Source organism: Saccopteryx leptura, chromosome 9, assembly GCF_036850995.1.
Source record: "Saccopteryx leptura isolate mSacLep1 chromosome 9, mSacLep1_pri_phased_curated, whole genome shotgun sequence".
NCBI lineage: Eukaryota > Metazoa > Chordata > Mammalia > Chiroptera > Emballonuridae > Saccopteryx > Saccopteryx leptura.
The window spans coordinates 69,260,895-69,285,550 of record NC_089511.1 but is presented as its reverse complement, the minus strand read 5'-3'; the positions used below and the strand labels follow the sequence as shown (position 1 = coordinate 69,285,550).

Genomic DNA, 24,656 nt, shown 5'->3' with positions numbered 1-24,656 from the left:
GCAAGGGCCAGGGAGAGCTTACTGGATGCTGCTGGAACCATGACCCTTTCTAAGGCACATGCTTCTGTCTCAGGCTCCTCTCAGGGTGAACCCATTGCAGGATGCCCTGCCCTTCTCTCTGGGGCTCCTGCTGACTTCTCTCAGATCAGCTGCATCACTGCACTGGATGGCTTCTTAAGGTGACCAATCGTCCTCCTTTAGGGAGGACAGTCCTTCTTTTGTAAGTTCTGTCCTCACTCAAAAAGTGTCCTCCTACATGTTTTCCTTTTTGATATTGGAAGACTAATCTGTAAATGTCCATAATCTATTGATGCAAAGTAGATCCTTTGCATGTGATGTGATGTATTTGTATTTGACATGATGACTCCTCAAGGATCAGTACAATGAAGCAAGACACGATTGTGAGACGTGTGCACTCCACACGGGAGACCTTGAGAAAGCACGCGATATACCGAGCGCGCAAATGACTTTGTGTACTTCTTACTGAAACACGACACGGCACATACAACATTGTAGACTCAGGATTATTTCTTTCTCAGTGAATATTCAATCATACACAGGTAAGCACAATTCATGTTTTATTCATTATTTAATAATTTTCAAATATGTATAATTTTATTTACAAGTATTTTCCCTAAATTCGAGTTTTAAAGTGGAAATGTAACTCAAACCATATCTATTAATAACACATTTTGATTAAATAGTTGCATAAAACACCGAATACACTCCAAATTAGTTTTGTTTGATATTTAGTTTTGTTAATTTAGCTTCCAGAAAATTCATTTACAGTACTATGATATAACACTTTCAGTTCCTAATGTGCTTGCATCGTTCGTGTAGCTCTATATTTTATTTTTAATTTTAAATTTTATTTAAGGGATGGAAAAATAAAAAAAGAGAAAATGCCATTTCAACAATAAATTGAAAAAGGAATTTCCATTCCTCATTCAAAGAAAGATAGCATTGTTTTCTGCAATATTTGCAGTGGAGAATTTTGTATTGCAGTTGGGGCAGAGCTGTGATAACGAAACACTTGACCAACAAACACAAGCAATCATTATGCATCAGCTTTAAGTTGTAAAGTAACAAGTGTTTTTAAAACTTCAAATTATTCTGAAGATAAAAAATGGTGCAATGGAGGGAGCATTTGCATTTCATACCATAATTCACAAAGTTTTCATAGTATGGATTGTACAACAAAATTATTGAAAAAGTTTCACAATGCATAATTTTCACGTGCCAGGACAAAATACAAGGCTATTTTGAAATCAGTATTTAAAAATTACTGTGACAAAATACTTACAGAGGACTTGGAAACTGCAGCATTTGTAACAATTTTATCTGATGCATCAAATCATAATGAAACTAAGTTGTATCCAATAATAGTAAGATATTTTAATGTTACTAAGGGTATTCAAGTAAAAAATTTAAATTTAGAATCTATTGAGGGCGAAACTTCTGAAATTTTATCAAACCATCTATACAGAGTAATAAATGAAAACAATTTGAAATCCAAAGTTGTTGCAGTAACGGCTGATAATACAAATACAAATTTTGGAGGACGAAGATGCAAACGGGTTAATAAAGTGTATGTAAAATTACAAGAGTTACTTCAAAAGAAAATACTAGGAATAGGTTGTAATGCACATATTTTGTCAAATGCAATCAACACAGCATCATGTGCCATGCCAATTGATGTAGAAGTAATAATAACTACCATTTATTTGCATTTTAGTCGTTTTACCGTTCATGTTGCTACTTTAAAACAGTTTTGTGAAGAAGCAAAGTTTAATACAAAAAACTTTTAGGATATTCAAAAGTTAGATGGCTTGCTCTAACACCTGCTATAGAGTGTGTTCTACAATTATTTGAGCCTCTCCGTTTATATTTTTTAAGTTTAGACAAATGTCCTAAAATCCTGGAATCATTTTTCAATAATAAAATATCTGAGATATTAATATATTTTGTACATAATCAAGCATCTATTTTTCACAAAATGTTCAAAAGATTAAAGGTGAACACATTTCAGCTATGGAAGTTAGTCTTATTTTGAATGACTATCCTTCAAAATAAATCTCGTTTGGAAGAAAAATTTCTTTCTTTAATTATAAAAAAAAAATTGTCAGACTTAGAGAAATCAAACCGGGTATAACAGAAAAGTTTATCAAAGAAGTGCAGAATTTTTACCAGACATGTTTTCACTATATTAAAGAATGGTCCGAAACAAACATCATGGGAAATAACAGTTTTCAATGGTGTTTTCTGACTGCCGGGGTCCAGCCCCAGGGGGAATCCAGGGGTCCCACAGGAAGAGACGGTGTGGGCATGAATCGAGTGAGAGAGCCGAATTCTTTTTTTTTCTTTTTTCTCTCTTTAGCATTTACTGCCAGGCATCTCTGCCAATGGCTGGTCTAGCTTTATTTTTATACACACACACTAAGTTACAATCACATGGTATTCAGAAGACATTGATTAATCATTGTTTTTGTTTCACTATGGTTACATATTTCTAGGTAACAGTTAATTCATTTCTATAAGCTATAAATCAGGTGGTAAGTCATTCAAAGTACAATTATACAATAACTTGAATAGCAATAACAATATTGGTACAAACTTCTAAAAGGTCAGTACTGATTAATAACTCTACCTTACCTAAGAGCCTATTGTCTAGTCAAATTTTATTTATCTACTATATTCATACACTAGTTAAGTTCTAATTTTATTCTTCTCAGAGTGTTCCACCACCTGCAGGTCAGGTATGCAAGAAGAAAGGAAAGTTTCTCTACTCTACCACATGAAAAGGCCAGGGAGGAAAAGTGATGAATTAAGTGAAGGCTGAAAGGTGCTTCTGTGTATAGTTACTGTTTCCTACCTATTCATAAGTCATAATCTATTTTTTCTAACATGATTAATAAGAAGAAATTCTCTTACAAACTTAACCCTTTTTGAGGGATATCATAGCCAGCCTCTTATGTCTATGAGCCCAGGCAAAGGGGCTTACAGGTTTTTCTGTGGAACTCACACCCTCTGTCTCATTTCCAAAGAAATTACTACGAATCTACAGGGAAAGCACGGTACTATTATCCCTGTGCCATAAATGATAGCACACACCCAGAAAAGGGGAATATAAGGCCAAATTAATTCAAAAGGTCAAAGGGGGAAGTATCGTTGTGCCTTTCCTCTGCAGTGACTTTGTCAACCAGCAGCCATTGGTCTTCTCTGCTGTGACTTTGTCACTCAGCAGTTTTGGATCTTCTTATGCTGTGACCTTGTCAGCCAGCAGTTGTGGATCTTCTCCTGCAGCCAGTAGTTGTTGATCGGCTCCCGACATCTGACTTCATCGCAAGTATGATATATTGGACAGATATTGAATCTTGTGTTGAGTTTTTATCTAAAGAAATGCCAGACATCAAAATAGATGACAATTGTCTCTTTGAAGAAATTAGAAGACTGACTGTATATTTAAATGCTGAAAAATTAATATAATGGGAAAATAACACATTGAAATTGATAAAAGTTGGGTGGAAATATTCAGCCATTTCAAAAATGAACATATTCCATATGAAAATTTATTTATTCTTGTTCAATTTACATTGTGCTGCCCTGGAACTAATGCAGCAGTTGAAAGAGTGTTTTTCAATTGCTAATGAATTTTGGACAAGTGAGAAATCAAGATTGAATGTTGATATTTCAGCAGCAGCACTTGCTGTAAAATTCAATATGAGGAAAATTTCTTTTTTTTTTTATTTATTCTTTTTTTTTTTTTAGAGAGGAGAGAGAGAGGGAGAGAGAGAGAGATAGAGAGAAGGGGGGAGGAGCTGGAAGCATCAACTCCCATATGTGCCTTGACCAGGCAAGCCCAGGGTTTCGAACCAGTGACCTCAGCATTTCCAGGTCGACACTTTATCCACTGCGCCACCACAGGTCAGGCTTGAGGGAAATTTCTTGTTCAGATATTTCCAATATATTGTTACAAGATGATACATTGAGAAAAATATTCATTCAATGGAAAAGTACTTATTTAGATAATCTTATCTAAATGAGTACTTTTTTCTTACACTTATTATTAAAAATTAATAGGCATGTAAACATAATTACAATATAAAATATTACAAATGTTTTTATTATGCATTTATCATATTATAGTGTATTTTTTATGAATACTCAAGAAGTGAATATTCTTTTATTTTATTTATACATTTTAGAAAGGAGAGAGAGACAGATAGAGAGAGAGAGAGATAAGGGAAGAGCAGGAAGCAACAACTCCCATATGTGTCTTGACCTGGCAGGCCTGGGGTTTTGAACCAGCGACCTCCAGTGCTCCAGGTCGGTGCTTTATCCACTGCACCACCACAGGTCAGGCCATATTATAGCGTATTATTGTTGCAATGAATAAAATGTTTTTTTTATTTACAATATTGTTTTCTTCAATTTATTTATTTATTTATTTATTTTTACAGAGACAGAGAGAGTCAGAGAGAGGGATAGATAGGGATAGACAGACAGGAACGGACAGATGAGAAGCATCATCATTAGTTTTTCCTTGCGCATTATGACACCTTAGTTGTTTATTGATTGCTTTCTCATATGTGCCTTGACCGCGGGCCTTCAGTAGACTGAGTAACCCCTTGCTTGAGTCAGGGACCTTGGGTCCAAGCTGGTGAACTTTTTGCTCAAGCCAAATGAGCCCACGCTCAAGCTGGCGACCTTGGGGTCTCGAACCTGGGTCTTCTGCATCCCAGTCCAACGCTCTATCCACTGCGCCACTGCCTGGTCAGGCTAGGGCTACAAGGTTTTAAGAGTTATTATTTTGTTTACTTATTCATGAGATTGTAATAATAATAACATATTCAAAAACCACTATTTCTTACTACTGGCTAAAGTTAAATCCAAGTAGTATGTATATAAAGATATAGATAAGTATTTTTCTCTAACAACTTTGTAGACCCAGTTTTCCTCATTTAACTTAAGATAGAGCAAAAGATTGATGTCTTTAACTGTGGAACTGTCCAAAAATTAAAAATTAAAAATATAAACATGCAGTAGTGTTGAAGAGTTAAATACAGCTTCTTATTAGAGTAGTAGAAAGAGCCTAAGCAATTTTTGGCATGTGTTAAGGTTTTTACCACTGCAAACTGTACTGAATCATGTTTTTCTTATTTAGAAGAATCATAAAATCAGTTTATATAAATAATTTATTATCTGGAGTCTGCTCTAATCCCTTGAACTTTAAAAAAAAATAAATTTCATTAAATTAATTGTGGTTACATTGGTTGATAAAATTATATATGTTTCAAGTATACAGTTCTACAATATGTCATCTGTATATTGCATTGTGTGTTCACCATCTAAATTAAAATCTGTCACCATATATTTGAATACTTGATCTTCTGAGTGAACAAGAATGTGGGTCATATTTTCAAGTAGTCAACGTATTTTTAAAAAAATTTTGTTGGTAAGTGGTAAGACATGATGATAAGATGAGAACTGTGAACTTCAAAAGAAAATGGAAAAATTTCCCAAACGTTTGGTGTTTGAACATAAACGTAGTTTAGTAGTTTGGAATTAGTCTATAAATACATTAACAAAGGCAGTGTTCCAGAGCCTTTAATAAGTCTAGCAAATATACATAAAATTAAACACAAAGCAGTTGAGTGCCATGTGTGTATGCTCTTATTAGCTACATCAGTGGTCCCCAACCCCCAGGCCGCAGACCGGTACCGGTCCGTGGGCCATTTGGTACTGGTCCGCAGAGAAAGAATAAATAACTTACATTATTTCCATTTTATTTATATTTAAATCTGAACGATGTTTTATTTATTTATTTTTTAATATAATATATATATATATATATATATTTTTACAGAGACAGAGAGTCAGAGAGAGGGATAGACAGACAGAAACAGAGAGATGAGAAGCATCAATCATTAGTTTTTCGTTGCGCATTGCAACACCTTAATTGTTCATTGATTGCCTTCTCATATGTGCCTTGACCGCGGGCCTTCAGCAGACCGAGTAACCCCTTTGCTCGAGCCAGCGACCTTGGGCTCAAGCTGGTGAGCTTTTGCTCAAATCAGATGAGCCCTCGCTCAAGTTGGCGACCTCGGGGTCTCAAAACTGGGTCCTCTGCATCCCAGTCTGACGCTCTATCCACTGTGCCACCGCCCGGTCAGGCACGATGTTTTATTTTTAAAAAATGACCAGATTCCGTTACATCCATCTAAGACTCACTCTTGACGCTTGTCTCGGTCACATGATACATTTATCTGTCCCACCCTAAAGGCCGGTTCGTGAAAATATTTTCTGACATTAAACCAGTCCGTGGCCCCAAAAAAGGTTGGGAACCACTGAGCTAGATGAAACTAATTTGAAAATAGAGGGACAGGGAGGACGGGAGAGAGATGAGAAGCATCAATTCTTCATTGCGGCACCTTAGTTGTTTATTGATTGCTTTCTCATATGTGTCTTGACTGGGGAGCTCCAGCTGAGCCAACAGCCCTTTGTTTAAGCCAACAAACTTGGGCTTAAGCCAGCATCCTTGGGCTTGAAGCCAGCAACCATGGGGTCATGTCTATGATCCCGTGGTCAAGCTGGCAACCCTGCACTCAAGCTAGTGAGCCCACAAGCAAGCTGGATGAGCCTGTGCTCAAGCTGGTGACCTAGGGGTTTGAACCTGGGTCTTCAGCATCCCAGGTGGACGCTTTATCCACTGTGATACCTGGTCAGGAAGAATTCGCAATACTTAATACTTCTTCTTTTTCACCAGTGGTCATGTACACTTTGAAGACTATTAGTCTACTATTAAATATTTACTGTTTTAAAGAACCAAATTTTATTTATTAATGAATAGCCTAGTTTTGAGGCAGCAGTCCAAAGCCCAAGTGAGTTTTTTTATGGTAACAGCTATAGAATAACAAGAATTAACTTTCTGTTTTCTCTAGCCACAGGAGACTGTAAATAAACTATAACTATTACAGAGGTACAAAATACAGAATTTTATCAATGCCTTCCAAGCAACGAATATGCTCTGTGAAATCACATTCTCATGGATTAATAATAAGTGTTTGGCGTAGCTATCTGTGTGAAAAGACATTTTCAAAGAGGAAATCATTGTAGACCAGTATTAACAGATGAGTATGTACTTGCAACTAATTGGATGATAGGGAACACTAATTTTTGAATCCTAAGAAAGGAAACTGTTAATCTCAGTTAAAGAATTCCATCCTTTCCATTAGTAGAACTGTATTACAAATATTTGTACTCAATTGTAATATTTTAAATTTTGTCAATTAAAAAATTTTCATTAAAAAAAAAAAGAATCAGCCTGACCAGGTGGTGGCGCAGTGGATAGAGCGTCGGAATGGGATGTGGAAGGACCCAGGTTTGAGACACCGAGGTTGCCAGCTTGAGCGTGGGCTCATCTGGTTTGAGCAAAAGCTCACCAGCTTGGACCCAAAAGTCGCTGGCTTGACCAAGGGGTTACCCGGTCTGCTGAAGGCCCACGGTCAAGGCACATATGAGAGAGCAATCAATGAACAACTGTCGGGAGCCAATCCACAAATGCTAGCTAACAAGGTCACAGCAGGAGAAGATCCACAACTGCTGGTTGACAAAGTCACAGCAGAGAAGACCAATGGCTGTGGGTTGACAAAGTCACCACAGAGGAAAGGCACAACGATACTTCCCCCTTTGACTTTTTGAATTAATCTGGCCTTATATCCCCCCTTTTCTGGGTGTGTGCTATCATTTATGGCACAGGGATAATAGTACCGTGCTTTCCCTGTAGATTCGTAGTAATTTCTTTGGAAATGAGACAGAGGGTGTGAGTTCCACAGAAAAACCTGTAAGCCCCTTTGCCTGGGCTCATAGACATAAGAGGCTGGCTATGATATCCCTCAAAAAGGGTTAAGTTTGTAAGAGAATTTCTTCTTATTAATCATGTTAGAAAAAATAGATTATGACTTATGAATAGGTAGGAAACAGTAACTATACACAGAAGCACCTTTCAGCCTTCACTTAATTCATTACTTTACCTCCCTGGCCTTTTCATGTGGTAGAGTAGAGAAACTTTCCTTTCTTCTTGCATACCTGACCTGCAGGTGGTGGAACACTCTGAGAAGAATAAAATTAGAACTTAACTAGTGTATGAATATAGTAGATAAATAAAATTTGACTAGACAATAGGCTCTTAGGTAAGGTAGAGTTATTAATAATCAGTACTGACCTTTTAGAAGTTTGTACCAATATTGTTATTGCTATTCAAGTTATTGTATAACTGTACTTTGTATGACTTACCACCTGATTTATAGCTTATAGAAATGAATTAACTGTTACCTAGAAATATGTAACCATAGTGAAACAAAAACAATTATTAATCAATGTATTCAGAATATCATGTGATTGTAACTTAGTGTGTGTGTATAAAAATAAAGCTAGACCAGCCATTGGCAGAGATGCCTGGCAGTAAATGCTAATGAGAGAATAAAGAGAAAAAAAAGAATTCAGCTCTCTCACTTGATTCGTGCCGACGCCGTCTCTTCCTGTGGGACCCCTGGATTCCCCCCAGGGCTGGACCCTGGCAAACAACGAAGGTGTCGCAATGCACAATGAAAAACTAATGATTGATGCTTCTCATCTCTTTGTTCCTGTCTGTCTGTCCCTGTCTATCCCTCTCTCTGACTCTCTCTCTGTCTCTGTGGAAAAAAAAAAAAAAAGAATCAGTGATCTCAGGCACACCTATGAGCAGATTTTATGGCTAAGCTATTTGAAGGAGGGCAGTTTATGATTTCCCTACATTAACATGGTAAATTGAACCCAGATGAAAATTCAGGGAAGTGTCTGCAGTGTTCTCAAAAACAAACCTGGCAGAGCCCTGAGGAAGGTAGTGGGATACAAGGAATTGTCAAAAGGGATTTGAAATGTTTTTCTTTACTATCTTATTGTTATAAGAATATTTTTTTGTATACATAATTGGTGATTAAAAATCAATTTTTTAAATTATTTTTATTTATTTATTCATTTTAGAGATGAGAGAGAGAGAGACAGAGAGAGAGAAAGGGGGGAGGAGCAGGAAGCATCAACTCCCATATGTGCCTTGACCAGGCAAGCCCAGGGTTTTGAACCAGTGACCTCAGCGTTCCAAGTCGATGCTTGATCCACTGCGCCACCACAGGTCAGGCAAAAAACCAATTTTAAAAAGTTAAAAAAGAGATGAATACATGAGAAATTGTATGAATTTAGATTTATAAGCTCGTACCCTCTAGATGTGAACAGAATATTTGTTTGGCCTTATTGAGGGGCATATAAAGCCACTCTAAGTGTCCAAATGAAATGTGAATGAAACTTTAAAAGAATAATTCAAATTATTTGGGTCATTTGAAAAACAATGGCCAATAGCAGCACCTCAGGGCCAGCTATTATGTTGACCAGAATGCCAGAATTTGTACAAGCCCATTGACTGGGCAAAGAAAGGCAAGTTGCTTAAACTTCATTTGCCTCAAGTTTTCACTTAGCAGTTTAGGAAAAGCTAAGGTTCCTTTTCCCTTACAGAAATAAAATCACACCTAATTTTAAGGCAAGAAAGAGATGAAAAGACATCTCAAAAGTAAGTTCAAGAATTATTGAACTTATGGCTCTTTCATGAGCCCCCCACCCCCCCGGGTACCTAGCATTGGATCCTGACACAACTGTAAACCTACTTTTGCCCGACTCTGTATATAGCGTTGAACTGAACTTGGAGTTCTTTTTTTTTCAATGTGTATTTTATTGATTTTAGAGAGAGAGGAAGGGAAAGAGGGAAAGACAGGAACACTGATCTGCTTTCTGTAGATGCCCTGTCGAACCGGCAACCTCTGTGCTTTGGGACAATGCTCTAACCCAGTGGTCCCTGACCTTTTCTGGGCCACGGACCAGTTTCAATGTCAGAAAATATTTTCATGGACTGGCCTTTAGGGTGGGACAGATAAATGTATCATGTGACTGAGACAAGCGTCAAGAGTGTCTTAGACGGATGTAACAGAGGGAATCTGGTAATTTTTTAAAAATAAAATATCGGGCCCTGGCCGGTTGGCTCAGTGGTAGAGCGTCGGCCTGGCGTGCAGAAGTCCCGGGTTCGATTCCCTGCCAGGGCACACAGGAGAAGCACCCATCTGCTTCTCCACCCCTCCCCCTCTCCTTCCTCTCTGTCTCTCTCTTCCCCTCCTGCAGCCAAGGCTCCATTGGAGCAAAGATGGCCCGGGCGCTGGGGATGGCTCCTTGGCCTCTGCCCCAGGCGCTAGAGTGGCTCTGGTTGCGGCAGAGCGACGCTCCGGAGGGGCAGAGCATCGCCTCCTGGTGGGCAGAGCGTCGCCCCCTGGTGGTCGTGCCTGGTGGATCCCGGTTGGGCGCATGCAGGAGTCTGACTGTCTCTCCCCGTTTCCAGCTTCAGGAAAAAAAAAAAAATCTATATCTATATCTATATCTATATCTAGATATAGATATAGATATCTCGTTCAGACTTAAATATAAATAAAACGAAAATAATGTAAGTTATTTATTCTTTCTCTGTGGACTGGTACTAGTCCACAGCCCAGGGGTTGGGGACCACTGCTCTAACCAACTGAGCTATTCAGCCAGGGCTGATCTTTGGATTTCTGAATTTACAAAGATGAAGACTAAATAATGAACATTGGCTCCAGCTGGTCTTTATAGCCTTATCTCCAACCTCTCTATCCACTTTCCCCCTCTGTTTCCACATCTAATTGCTTGCCATGTGATCAGTCCATGCTCTCTGCCTAAAATGCCTGCTCTGACCTACTGGAACTGTGGGACGCTTTTTTGTGTAGTTTTCGACCCACTCAAATGTCACCTTATCTCTGGAGCTCCCTCTGATAGTCTCCTGGGTAGAATTATTGCTCTCATTGTGTTCTGAAGCATTTTATCTATATTTTTTTCTTTCATACTATCATTTCTACCTTGGTCTTCCTACTGAGAATCCTTTCAGACAGAGCTGGTGACTTAGTCATCATTTTATCCCCAAAGTCTAGCATGTGCCTAGTATTTAGGCCAGGGGTCCCCAAACTATGGCCCGCGGGCCGCATGCGGCCCCCGAGGCCATTTATCCAGCCCCCGCCGCACTTCCAAAGGGACACCTCCTTCATTGGTGGTCAGTGAGAGTACTGTATGTGGCGGTCTTCAAAGCATGGCGTCGCTCAAGTACAGTGATGCGGGACGCACGCATCACGGCTCCGGAAGTGCATCATATCACTTGTTACGGCTAGCAGTGACAAATATGGAACCGGACAGTGACCATCTCATTAGCCAAAAACAGGCCCATAGTTCCCATTGAAATATTGATCAGTTTGTTGATTTAAATTTACTTGTTCTTTATTTTAAATATTGTATTTGTTCCCGTTTTGTTTTTTTACTTTAAAATAAGATATGTGCAGTGTGCATAGGGATTTGTTCAGTTTCTTTTATAGTCCGGCCCTCCAACAGTCTGAGGGACAGTGAGCTGGCCCCCTGTGTAAAAAATTTGGGGACCCCTGATTTAGGCAATACACCGTAATTTTTTAAAATAAAATTGTTAATGTGAGTCCTAACTTAAGCATAATCTGTCACCATACAGTACAAACAGGGATATTAATTGATTAAATTAAATGAATAATAAAAACTTTCTCTACCTTTTGACATAGTATAAGAATTAAAATAGGCCCTGGCCGGTCGGCTCAGTGGTAGAGCGTCGGCCTGGCGTGCAGAAGTCCCGGGTTCGATTCCTGGCCAGGGCACACAGGAGAAGCGCCCATCTGCTTCTCCACCCCTCCCCCTCTCCTTCCTCTCTGTCTCTCTCTTCCCCTCCCGCAGCGAGGCTCCAATGGAGCAAAGATGGCCTGGGCGCTGGGGATGGCTCCTTGGCCTCTGCCCCAGGCGCTAGAGTGGCTCTGGTCTCAACAGAGCGACACCCCGGAGGGGCAGAGCGTCGCCCCCTGGTGGGTGTGCCGGGTGGATCCCAGTTGGGCGCATGTGGGAGTCTGTCTGACTGTCTCTCCCCGTTTCCAGCTTCAGAAAAATACAAAAAAAAAAAAAGAATTAAAATAGCCTGACAGGGCGGTGGCGTCAGACTGGGATGTGGAGGACCCAGGTTCGAGACCCCGAGGTCGCCAGCTTAAATGCGGGCTCATCTGGTTTGAGCAAAAGCTCACTAGCTTGGACTCAAGGTTGCTGGCTTGAGCAAGGGGTTACTCGGTCTGCTGTAGCCCCACTGTCAAGGCACATATGAGAAAGCAATCAATGCACAACTAAGGTGTCGCAACGAAAACCTGATGATACTTCTCATCTCTCTGTGTTCCTGTCTATCTGTTTCTATCTATCCCTCTCTCTGACTCAAAAAAAAAAAAAAAAAAAGAATTAAAATAAAGTTATATAATACAGTTTAGAAATAATATTTTTATACATTTATGGTGTTAGAAACTTCATGCTTTTCCTATAGTGATTCTCCAAGTGCAGAATCAGCATCACCTGGGATCTTGTTAGTAATGTAAATTTTAGCCCTGACTGGGTAGCTCAGTTGGCTAGAGCATTACCCCGACATGCCCAAAGTTTCAGGTTCTATCCTGGGTCAGGGCACATATATTAATTATGTGCCAATATAATTAACCAATATATGCATGAATAAGTGTAATAACAAATCTGTTTCCTTCTCTCTCTCTTTCAAAAATATCAATCAATAAAAAAATATTTAGGCCCTGGCCGGTTGGCTTAGCGGTGGAGCGTCGGCCTGGTGTGCGGGGGACCCGGGTTCGATTCCCGGCCAGGGCACATAGGAGAAGCGCCCATTTGCTTCTCCATCCCCCCCCTTCCTTTCTGTCTCTCTCTTCCCCTCCCGCAGCCGGGGCTCCATTGGAGCAAAGATGGCCCGGGCACTGGGGATAGCTCCTTGGCCTCTGCCGCAGGCGCTAGAGTGGCTCTGGTCGTGGCAGAGCGACGCCCCGGAGGGGCAGAGTATTGCCCTCTGGTGGGCAGAGCATCGCCCCTGGTGGGCGTGCCGGATGGATCCCAGTCGGGCGCATGCGGGAGTTTGTCTGACTGTCTCTCCCCGTTTCCAGCTTCAGAAAAATACAAAAAAAAAAAAAAAAAAAAAGTTAATTCTTGGGTCTCACCTCATACTTATAAAATCAGGAATTCTGAGCATGGAGTCCAACAATGTGAACTTTAACAAGACCCCACAAATGATTCTGATGCATGCTAAAATCTGAGAACCAATGTTCTAGAATGAATAAAATTGCTTAAGGAATTTAGACACGGGTTCAAAAGTAGACATTGCTTAAATGTGTGACCTTGGGCAAATTACTTAAATTTTCTGAGCCTCCAATTATGCATCTGTAAAATATAGATGGAGGTTATACTAGTATCTATCTCATGGGGGTGCTCTGAGGAGTAAATGCTCTTAGAATCATGTCTAGCACTTAAGTGCTCAGTAAGTATCAACTATTATTGTTGGAAATTCGTGCAGCAGTTTGAATTGAGTTGGGCTGCAAGTAACAGAATATTGGACTGTGTTAGTTTCCTGTTGCTGATGTAACAAATTACTACAAATTTAGTTGTTAATGATAACACAAATTTATTATTTTATAGTTCTGGAGGTCAGAAGTTCAAAATGGATCTCACTGAGAAAAAATTAAGTTGTTGGCAGAGGTGCCACTATAATTGTGCCCCCTCCTCCAATTAATATGTTAAAGCTCAAACCCCCGATATGATGGGATTTGGAGAGGGGAGCATTTGGGAGGTAATTAGGTTTAGATGAGGTCATGAGGGTGGGGCCCTCAAGGTGGAACTAGCGCTCTTATAAGACACACCAGAAAGCTTGCTCCCCTTCTCTCTTTGCCATGTGAGGAGGACACAGCGAAAAGGTAGCTATCTGTAAGCCAGAAAGATAGTCCTTCTCAGGAACCAAATTTGTTGGTGCCTTGATTTGAGATTTCCCAGCCTCCAACTTGTGAAAAAATAAATTTCTGTTGTTTAAAACCTCAGTCTAGAGTATTTTGTTATAGAATCCTGAACTGACTAATCCAGATGTTCTAGGGGAAAATTTGTTTCCTTGCCTTTTCTAATTTCTAAAAGTCACCTATATTCTTTTTTGCAGTGGTGGGATTCAGCCGGTTTACACCGGTTCAGCAGAACCGATACTCAATTTTTTGTTGAGTTCTGTGAACCAGTTGTTAAAATGGCACTTGTAATCAGGGTTCTCTCTAAGGTGGGCACCTGCGCAGCTGCCCAATGTGGAAATCACAAATTTACTTTCCTTACTACCTGTAAAGCCAGTAGCCAAGGCCAGGGCCACCATCAGAGCAGCCCGGTCCATGCAGGTTCGCATTGGATTCGGACAGTCGGTAAAGAAACCATGGAGCCAAAAACTGGTGGGCCATAGCCTTTAATCCTACCTTGCACCCGGCAGGCAAGTAAAAATACACTCTGGGCTCCAAAACCCAGTCACACTCAGTGCTCACAAAGCCACTGACTTATCCGAGTTTCCTAGAATCAAAGGTTTCTAGCTCACCAGACTTATTCTCCTCAGTTCCCCATCTCCTTCCTTATCCCAAATACAAACTCTACACAAACTGGCATCTCACTCAGCACTCCACCATCTTGGCTGCTTCTCCTAGCCTCCTCCACGTGGCCTTTTTCTGCTCTCCTCTGCTCTCTCTTCTAATGATAATCTCAGGAACCAAGAGCCAAGTCCCGTTCTGCCCCCATTTTATATTGTAGCTTTACAACCTCTAATCCAATATACAAAATAGGGAAGTCTCTAATACAAAGTTACTTCTCTGAGGCATGATTGGATTGTACCGCCCCACATCAAAAAGGGTGGGAAAGGCTTAATCTCAAAACCAAGCCCCAGGCTACAAGGATTCTCAACACACATTAATATCACCTGGGCAACGGCCTCACGTGGGCAGTACCATCTTTAACAAAGTGAGCATAATACATTTTATCTGCCCAACACTACCTGTATTTGTTAGTCAAATAAATTTGTAAATATGATATATATGTTTGCTTGCTTATAGTTTGCATTGGGTGTGGGAGACAGAGTGTAGGCTGGCAAAGTCATTATAGTTTTAAGATTAAGCCTTTCCCACCCTTTTAATACTAAGATCTTCTCAAAACTAAGCTTTTCCTCACACCCTTTCCTTTTCTTTTTTTTTCTTTTTTTTTCTTTTTTTTTTGTGGCAGAGACAGAGAGTGGGATAGGGACAGACAGACAGGAAGGGAGAGAGATGAGAAGCATCAATTCTTTGTTGCGGTTCCTTAGTTGTTCATTGATTTCATTGATTGCTTTCTCATATGTGCCTTGATGGGGGTGGGGGCTACAGCAGAGCGAGTGACCCTTTGTTCGAGCTAGTGACCTTGGGCTCAAGCTGGTAAGCCTTGCTCAAACCAGATGAACCCACGCTCAAGCTGACGACCTCGGGGTCTCGAATCTGGGTCCTCCACATTCCAGTCCAACGCTCTATCCACTGCACCACTGTCTGGTCAGGCCCCACACTCTTGACTGTTGCATGATGTGGGGTGGTGCACTCTTATGAGGAATCCCATTTATGCCTCAGATGAGTGGCTTTGAGTCAGAAACTTCCTTATTTGCATATTGGCTTAAAGGCTTTAATTTAAGATGAGTCAGACTGGGGACTCTGGCTCAGATCCTGCCATCAGCATTGCAGAGGAGAGGCAGTCAGGATGGCGGAGTGCTGAAGGAGAAGCCAGTTTGTGCAGAGTTTGTACAGAGAGAAGGAGATGGAGAACAGAGGTGAATAGGCTGGTGGGGCCTTTGATTCTAGGAAACTCAGATAAGTCAGTGTCTTTGAGAGCCCTGAATAGAAAGGGAAGTATTTTCCCACTGTGTGTATTTTCTCATCCGCCGGGTGTGAGCTAGGATTAAAGGTAATGGCCCACCAGTTCTTGGCTCCATTGTTCCATTACTGTCTGTCCGAATCAAATGCAAACCTGCACAAGCCAGGCAGCTGTGATGGTGGCCACAGCTACTGGCTTTACACTATTGTTTATTTTATTTATTTATTTATTTTTTTATATTTTTCTGAAGCTGGAAACGGGGATAGACAGTCAGACAGACTCCCACATGTGCCCGACTGGGATCCACCCAGCACGCACACCAGGGGGCGACGCTCTGCCCCTCCGGGGTGTCACTCTGTTGCGACCAGAGCCACTCTAGCGCCTGGGGCAGAGGCCAAGGAGCCATCCCCAGTGCCCGGACCATCTTTGCTCCAATGGAGCCTCGCTGCAGGAAGGGAAGAGAGAGACAGAGAGGAAGGAGAGGGGGAGGGGTGGAGAAGCAGATGGGCGCTTCTCTTGTGTGCCCTGGCCGGGAATCAAACCCGGGACTTCTGCACACCAGGCCGACGCTCTACCACCGAGCCAACTGGCCAGGGCCTACACTATTGTTTAATGTTTATCTTCACAACAACATATTCTAAGTGCCTGTAGTAATGTCCATTCCATTCATTGGTGAAAAAAATTGCAAGAGCGGACACCAGTCAAGAAGCAATATGGAGCCTGACCAGGCAGTGGTGCAGTGGATAGAGCATTGGACTGGGATGTGGAGGACCCAGGTTCAAGACCCTGAAGTTACCAGCTTGAGCATAGTCTCATCTGGTTTGAGCAAAGCTCACCAGCTTGGACCCAAGGTCGCTGGCTCAAGCAAGGGGTTACTCGGTCTGCTGAAGGCCCACAATCAAGCCACATATGAGAAAGCAATCAATGAATAACTAAGGTGTCGCAACGAAAAACTGATGATTGATGCTTGTCATCTCTCTCTGTTCCTGTCTGTCTGTCCCTATCTATCCCTCTCTCTGACTCTCTCTGTCCCTGTAAAAAAAGCAAAACAAACAAACAAAAAACCCCTCTTATAATCTAGTTTTGTGTACCTCTTTTATTGTTCTTATTTAAGTATTAAATGCATGAAATAATAAATTACCTTTTGGTATATCTTTTTTATACTTGAAATGGTCATTAAGACAGAGAACCGGCTGTTAAATTATTTGAATCCCACCACTACCTTTCTGTTGTTGTTTATTGATTTTTTTTTAGAGAGAGTAGAGACAGAGAGAGAGAGAGAGAGAGAGAGAGAGAGAGAGAGAGATAAGCAGGGCTATGAGCAGGAAGTATCAATTCATAGTTGCTTCTCATATGTGCTCTGACTGGGCAAGCCTGGGGTTTTGAACAAGTGATCTCAGCATTCCAGGTCAAGTATCTAGCCACTGTACCACCACAGGTTAGGCTGAAATCCACCCATTTTTCTTGGCTTGTATTTTCTTTCTCTGTCTTCAAGTCAGCAGCAGCACAGCACGTTCACATTTCTCTGACTTGGACTTTTCTACCTCCCTCTTCCACTTTTAATGACCTCTCTGACAATGGACCACCTGGATAATCCAGAATAATCTTATTTTAAGGTCAGGTGATTAGCAATCCCTCCAGCAATCCTGCCCTAATTGGGTCATATGGCTATTTCTAGCTGCAAGAGAATCTGGAAGTGAGCATCTGACAAAGAAGAATGAGAGTCACCAGACTAGATTAGATAATTTATGATTCATTGATGGGACTGGGCACATTGCTCCCCCCCAAACATAATCAGAATTCTTTTAGGAAAAAATAACTGTAAGTGTATATATGTGTGAATATGTGTGTAGGGGGAAGAGAGCATAGTAGAGAGAGGTAGCTGTTTTGACATTGGTTGGGAGGGTATTTGAGAATTTTTTCCTTTTATTTTTTTATTTTTTATTTTATTTTATTTTTTGTATTTTTATGAAACTGGAAACGGGGAGAGACAGTCAGACTCCTGCATGCGCCCGACCGGGATCCACCCGGCACGCCCACCAGGGGGCGATGCTCTGCCCACCAGGGGGCGATGCTCTGCCCCTCCGGGGCGTCGCTCTGCCGTGACTAGAGCCACTCTAGCACCTGGGGCAGAGGCCAAGGAGCCATCCCCAGTGCCCAGGCCATCTTTGCTCCAATGGAGCCTTGGCTGCAGGAGGAGAAGAGAGAGACAGAGAGGAAGGAGGGGGGTGGGGGTGGAGAAGCAAATGGGTGCTTCTCCTATGTGCCCTGGCCGGGAATCGAACCCGGGTCCCCCGCACGTCAGGCCGACGCTCTACCGCTGAGCCAACCGGCCAGGGCAAATTTTTTCCTTTTAAAGAAATGTTTTCATTTTCCTGGCCAGATAATTGGTTGGTAAGAGCATCATCCCAAAGCATAGTGCTTGCCTGTTTGATCCCCCATCAGGGCACACACAGCAACAGATGTTTTTGTCTCTCTCCTGCTCTCTCCCTTTCTCTCTCTAAGATCAATAAAATAAACATTAAAAAAAAGAAAAAGCTATAACATACAGGATGGGGCAAAAGTCAGTTTACAGTTTTTCATATGAAAAATAATACAATGGTTAATAAATAATAATACAAGAATAAACTGTTTTGTATATTCACAACTGTAAACCGACTTTTGCCTCACCCTGTATTTCTAGAAGCAAGATAAAGTACTTAGTTATAAAATTTTATTCTTCTGTACTGAATTAAATTAAGAAAACTTCAGAAGACTATTTAAACAAAGATTATTTTTAAAACTTACATATGAAGTTTATGAATACTATAGAAAAATTAGACAGTCTTTTCAATGAACACATAGGTAGCTGATGGCTGAGACCAATAAGGTTGAAATTCAATGAGCAAAAATTTTAGTATATGTGCTGCTGAAGTGCGCACAAGGCAAAAATTTTAAAAATAAGAAATAACAAACAAACAAAAACAATAAAAATGAAAAAACAAACAAACAAAAACCCCCAACAACAGCAAAAAAAGAAGTTCAACAAGGCAAAGAACTTGCTCCTTTCAGCACATCTCTGATTTTTGTATGTCAATCCTATTGAATTTATGAGAACTATGCTTTGTTATCAACACTCTACTTTGTTCCTGTTGTCTATTCAACTCTTTTTAAAATAATAAAGACAATCTGTAATAAAATTCCAAATAATTGCATAAATAAACTGCAATACACTATCAATAATGGTGATGCTAATGAAATGGAATGTTGGCTGGCTGATGATGCCATATTGAGAAAGCCTAAGTATTTGTCAATCAATGTATGAAAGTCCAGTTTTGATGTATGCACAACATATTATTTACATATAACTAATTATTTACTTACTACTAATTAATTATTACAGTAATTAATTACTAATTAATTTACCACATATTTGTTGTGTGCCTGGTACTATTCTAGGAACCAAGATTATAGCAGTAAAGAAAAACAAAAAGAGGTTCTGATTTTATGCTTTTAACAGTCTAGTTAGAATAATCCAAGGAAGACAAATGAAAACTCATTTTTTTTTTTATATAATTTTATTTTTTTAATGGGGTGACATTAATAAATCAGGATACATATATTCAAAGATAACAAGTCCAGGTTATCTTGTCGTTCAATTATGTTGCATACCCACCACCCAAAGTCAGATTGTCCTCTGTCACCTTCTATCTTGTTTTCTTTGTGCCCCTCCCCACCTCCTATCCCTCTCCCATTCCCCCCTCCCCCCCGTAACCACCACACTCTTATAAATGTCTCTTAGTTTCACTATTATGTCCCACCTACATATGGAATAATACAGTTCCTGTTTTTTTCTGATTTACTTATTTCGCTTCGTATCATGTTATCAAGATCCCACCATTTTGCTGTAAATGTTCCGATGTCATCATTTCTTATGGCTGAGTAGTATTCCATAGTGTATATGTGCCACATCTTCTTTATCCAGTCATCTATTGATGGGCTTTTTGGTTGTTTCCATGTCCTGGCCACTGTGAACAATGCTGCAATAAACATGGGGCTGCATGTGTCTTTACGTATCAATGTTTCTGAGAAAAACTCATTTTTTTTTTACCCTCCTTCCTCTTCCCCTGCCCCTCCACTAGACTCCTCCCTCGCCTTCTCCTGAAACTCATGATATTTTTTAGCTATCAGATTAACATTGGTGCAACATCCTCATATGCTGTCTAAAATGGTACACTCTTTCTGAAGAGAAATTTAACTCTGTCTGTAAGTTAAGATGTCTACATACTTTGACCCAAAGATTTCACTCTTAGGAATCTATTATAATTAAAGAATAAGAAGTACAGACCAAGATTTACATTCAATAAGTCCAATCACTTTTTACAAGTGAACAATTAGAAATAAATTAAATATTTATCAAAGGGGAAATGTTTAAATAATTTATAGCATATCCAGAATATTATAAATCTATTTAAATAATATTTCTGAAACATTTAGTGTATTTAGAGTATTTCCCTTGGAAATTACTTATGCTATTCTGATAAGAGGGTAAAAATTCTGATTAAAACTCTACCTTGCCTGACCAGGCAGTGGCGCAGTGGATAGAGCGTCAGACTGGGATGCGGAGGACCCAGGTTCAAGACCCCGAGGTCACCAGCTTGAGCACAGACTCATCTGGTTTAAGCAAGGCTCACCAGCTTGAGCCCAAGGTCGCTGGCTTGAGCAAGGGGTTACTTGGTTTGCTGTAGCCCCACGGTCAAGGCACATATGAGAAAGCAATCAATGAACAACTAAGGTGTTGCAATAAAAAACAAATGATTGATGCTTCTCATCTCTCTCTGTTCCTGTCTGTCTATCCTGCTCTCTGACTCTGTCTCTGTCTCTGTAAAAAACAAAATAAAACCCAAAACAAACAAAAAATAACTCTACCTGGCCTGTGGTGGTGCAGTGGATAAAGCATTGACCTGGAATGTTGAGGTCACTGGCTGAAACCTGGTCAAAGCACATATGAGAAGCCACTATGAGTTGATGCTGCTTGCTCTTCCCTACCTCCCACCTTTCTCTCTCAGTCTTTCCTCTCCCTAAATAAAATATTATTATTATTATTATTATCATCATCATCATTATTTTTAGTAAATGAGAGAGAGAGGGACAGATAGGGACAGACAGACAGGAAAGGAGAGAGATGAGAAGTATCAACTTATAGTGGCGGCGCTTTACTTGTTCATTGATTGTTTTCTCATAGGTTCCTTGACTGGGGGGCTCCAGCCAAGCCAGTGATCTTTTGCTCAAACCAGCAACCTTGGTCCAGCAACCTTGGGCCAGCGATCTTTGGCTTCAAGCCAGCAACCTTTGGGCTCCACCCAGAGACAGTGGGGTCATGTTTATGATCCCACGCTCAAGCCAGAGATCCAGCGCTCAAGCTGGTGAGCCCACGCTCCAGCCAGAGGAGCTCGCTTGCAAGTCGGAGACCTCAGGGTTTCAAACTTGGATCCTCAGCATCCCAAGCTGATGCTCTATCCACTGTGTCACTGCCTGGTCAGGCTATAAATAAAATCTTTAAAAAACCCCATTGTATCTAAAATATTAGTAATGTTATTTATTGCTCGGGGTCAAAAGATACAAACTTATTAAAATTATTGAAGGAGATCAAAAGGTTCAAACTTTCAGTTATAAAATAAATTATGGGGATGTAATGTACAGCATGGTGACTATAGTTAATAATACTATATGACATATTTGAAAGTTGCTAAGAGAGTAGGTCTTAAAAGTTCTCATTACGAGAAAAAAATTTCTTTTTTTGTAATTATATATGGTGATGGATGTTCACTAGACTTACTGTGGTGGTCATTTTGTAATACGTACAAATATTGAATCATTATGTTGTGCACCTGAAACAAATATAATGTTATATGTCCATTAAAACTCAATAAAAAGGAAAAAGAAAAAGAAAAGCAGGCATTTGGCAAGGAAAATAAGCAACACACAACTAAAGTTCATCAGTGAGCCTTTGAATCTCTTCACGGGCCATCCTTAATCTCTCTTCTATTTTTGTTCCCTATCCCTCTCTATGGAGTTTTGTAATGTTTTATCTTCTTTATGTTTTCATTATGGGACTGAAATAAAAGTAATAAAAAAATATACTCTGACATTGCATTATTTCCCATAAATGTTTAAAAACCATAAAAAAGTAGCAAACAAAAAAAGGAAGGAGGCCCTGGCTGATTGGCTCAGTGGTAGAGCGTCGGCCTGGTGTGCAAGGGGTCCTGGGTTCGATTCCTGGCCAGGGCACACAGGAGAAGCACCCATCTGCTTCTCCACCCCTCCCCCTCTCCTTCCTCTCTGTCTCTCTCTTCCCCTCCCGCAGCGAGGCTCCATTGGAGCAAAGATGGCCCGGGCACTGGGGATGGCTCCTTGGCCTCTGCCCCAGGCCCTAGAGTGGCTCTGGTCGCAACAGAGCGACGCCCCGGAGGGGCAGAGCATCGCCCCCTGGTGGGCGTGCCGGGTGGATCCCGGTCGGGCGCATGCGGGAGTCTGTTTGACTGTCTCTCCCTGTTTCCAGCTTGGGGGGGGGAAGGAAGGAAGGAAGAGAGAGAGAAAGAAAAAAGAAAGAAGGAAAGAAAGAAAGAAAAGAAAAGAAAAAAAAAGAGAAGAGGAAAAAAAGAGAAGAGAAGAGAAGAGAAGAGAAGAGAAGAGAAGAGAAGAAAAGAAAAGAAAAGAAAAGAAAAGAAGACAAGACAGGCCTGCAGGGCGGGGAGGGGGGCCTGGTGTGGGCGGCCAGCAGGGCTTTCCATTATTTTCATCTCCTTGAAAACAAAAAATTCATGTTAGATAGGTAATTTTCTTTTAGATGTAATCAAAGCAATTCCTAATTTGCTGAATTTTCAGAAAGCACTATAACTTTGGAAGGGAGGAATTCCTCTATTACTATGACAAAGTCCATGTTTCTAGCAAAGCAAAGGAAACAAAGACAGAATATTAATAGAGTTTATCTCTAGGGAGTAGAAGTACAGGAGAGTCTTTTTTCCTACTCTGCTTTTCTGTATTTATAGATTTTTAGTAAAAAAAAGAGTATTATTCTTATAATGAAAAACTTCAGCCTATATCATGAGCTCAAAAAAATCTCCATCTGCTTATTTAATAAAATAACACAAAATTGAAGCATGAGACTTTGATTATGTTAAGCACCCTCCCAAAATGTTACTGCATGATTATGGATCACTTTTTTTTTTTTTTTTGGTGGGAGAGATAGAGAGAGATAGAGAGAGACAAGAACAGACAGACAGAAAGGGAGAGAGATAAGAAGCATCAATTCTTTATTGCAGCATCTTAGTTGTTCATTGATTGCTTTCTCATATGTGCCTTGACCCGGAAACTCCAGCTGAGCCAGTGACCTCTTGCTCAAGCCAGCAACCTTGGTCTCAAGCCAGCGACCTTTGAGCTCAAGCCAGCAAGCATGAGGTCATGTCTCTGATCTCAGGCTCAAGCCAGCAACCCCGTACTCAAGCTGGTGTGCCTGCACTCAAGCCGGATGAGCTCGCACTCAAGCTGGTGACCTCGGGATTTTGAACCTGGGTCCTCTGCGTCCCAGGCCAATACTCTATCCATTGCGCCACTTTCTGTCCAGGCTATGGGTTACTTTTTAATTTGCCAATTTTTTTATAATGAGCATATTTTTTTAATTTATTTTTTAATTTTTATTTATTTTAATGGGGTGACATTGATAAATCAGGGTACATATGTTCAGAGAAAACATCTCTAGGTTATTTTGACATTTGATTATGCTGCATACCCCTCACTCAAAGTCTAATTGTCTTCCATCACCTACTAACTGGTTTTCCTTGTGCCCCTCCCCTCCCCCAACCCCTTTCCTCCTCCCCCCCCCCATAACCACCACACTCTTGTCCATGTCTCTGAGTCTCATTTTTATGTCCCACCTATGTATGGAATCATATAGTTCTTAGTTTTTTCTGATTTACTTATGTCTCTCAGTATAATGTTATCAAGGTCCATCCATATTGTTGTAAATGATCTGATGTCATCATTTCTTATGGCTGAGTAGTATTCCATAGTGTATATGTACCAAAGCTTTTTAATCCACTCGTCCACTGACAGACACTTAAAAGGGCTGTTTCCAGATCTTCACTATTGTGAACCATGCTGCCATAAACATGGGGATGCATTTCTCCTTTTGAAACAGTGTTATGGTGTTCTTGGGGTATATTCCTAAAAGTGGTATAGCTGGGTCAAAAGGCAGTTCAATGTTTAATTTTTTCAGGAATCTCCATACTGTTTTCCACAGTGGCTGCACCATTCTGCACTCCCACCAGCAGTGCAGGAGGGTTCCCTTTTCTCCACATCCTCGCCAGCACTTATTCTGTGTTGTTTTGTTGATGAGTGCCATTCTGACTGGTGTGAGGTGATATCTCATTGTGGTTTTAATTTGCATTTCTCTAATGAATAGTGATGTTGAGCATTTTTTCATATGCCTATTGGCCATCTGTATGTCCTCCTTGGAAAAGTGTCTATTCATTTCTTTAGCCCATTTTTGATCGAATTGTTTATCTTCCTGGTGTTGAGTTTTACAAGTTCTTAGAGCATAATTTTTTTATAATTAGAAAAAAATACATTTTTTAAAAAGGGTAGTAATATTCATTGGGTGGACTCTAAGCACATAGGTGCCCTTGGGATGTTTCATTCACTTCATTGAAAACGTAGCCTAAGCTAGTTTTGTCTACTCTACGAAAGAATACAGTATGATTATGTTGTTAAGTATATGTACAGTATGAAATGTTAATACAAAATTTGAAAAGAAAAATGTTCTACTCATCCAGTATTTTAAAACAAATTCAATT

At 40.4% G+C, this 24,656-nt stretch overlaps 1 non-coding gene across 1 annotated transcript; it reads right to left on the bottom strand.

Annotated features, from left to right (window-relative positions):
- Positions 1–18,086: 18,086 nt before the first annotated feature.
- TRNAV-GAC (transfer RNA valine (anticodon GAC)) lies at positions 18,087–18,162 on the bottom strand. The gene has a single exon. It is a non-coding gene; the product is annotated as a tRNA-Val (tRNA).
- Between the last annotated feature and the right edge of the window lie 6,494 nt (positions 18,163–24,656).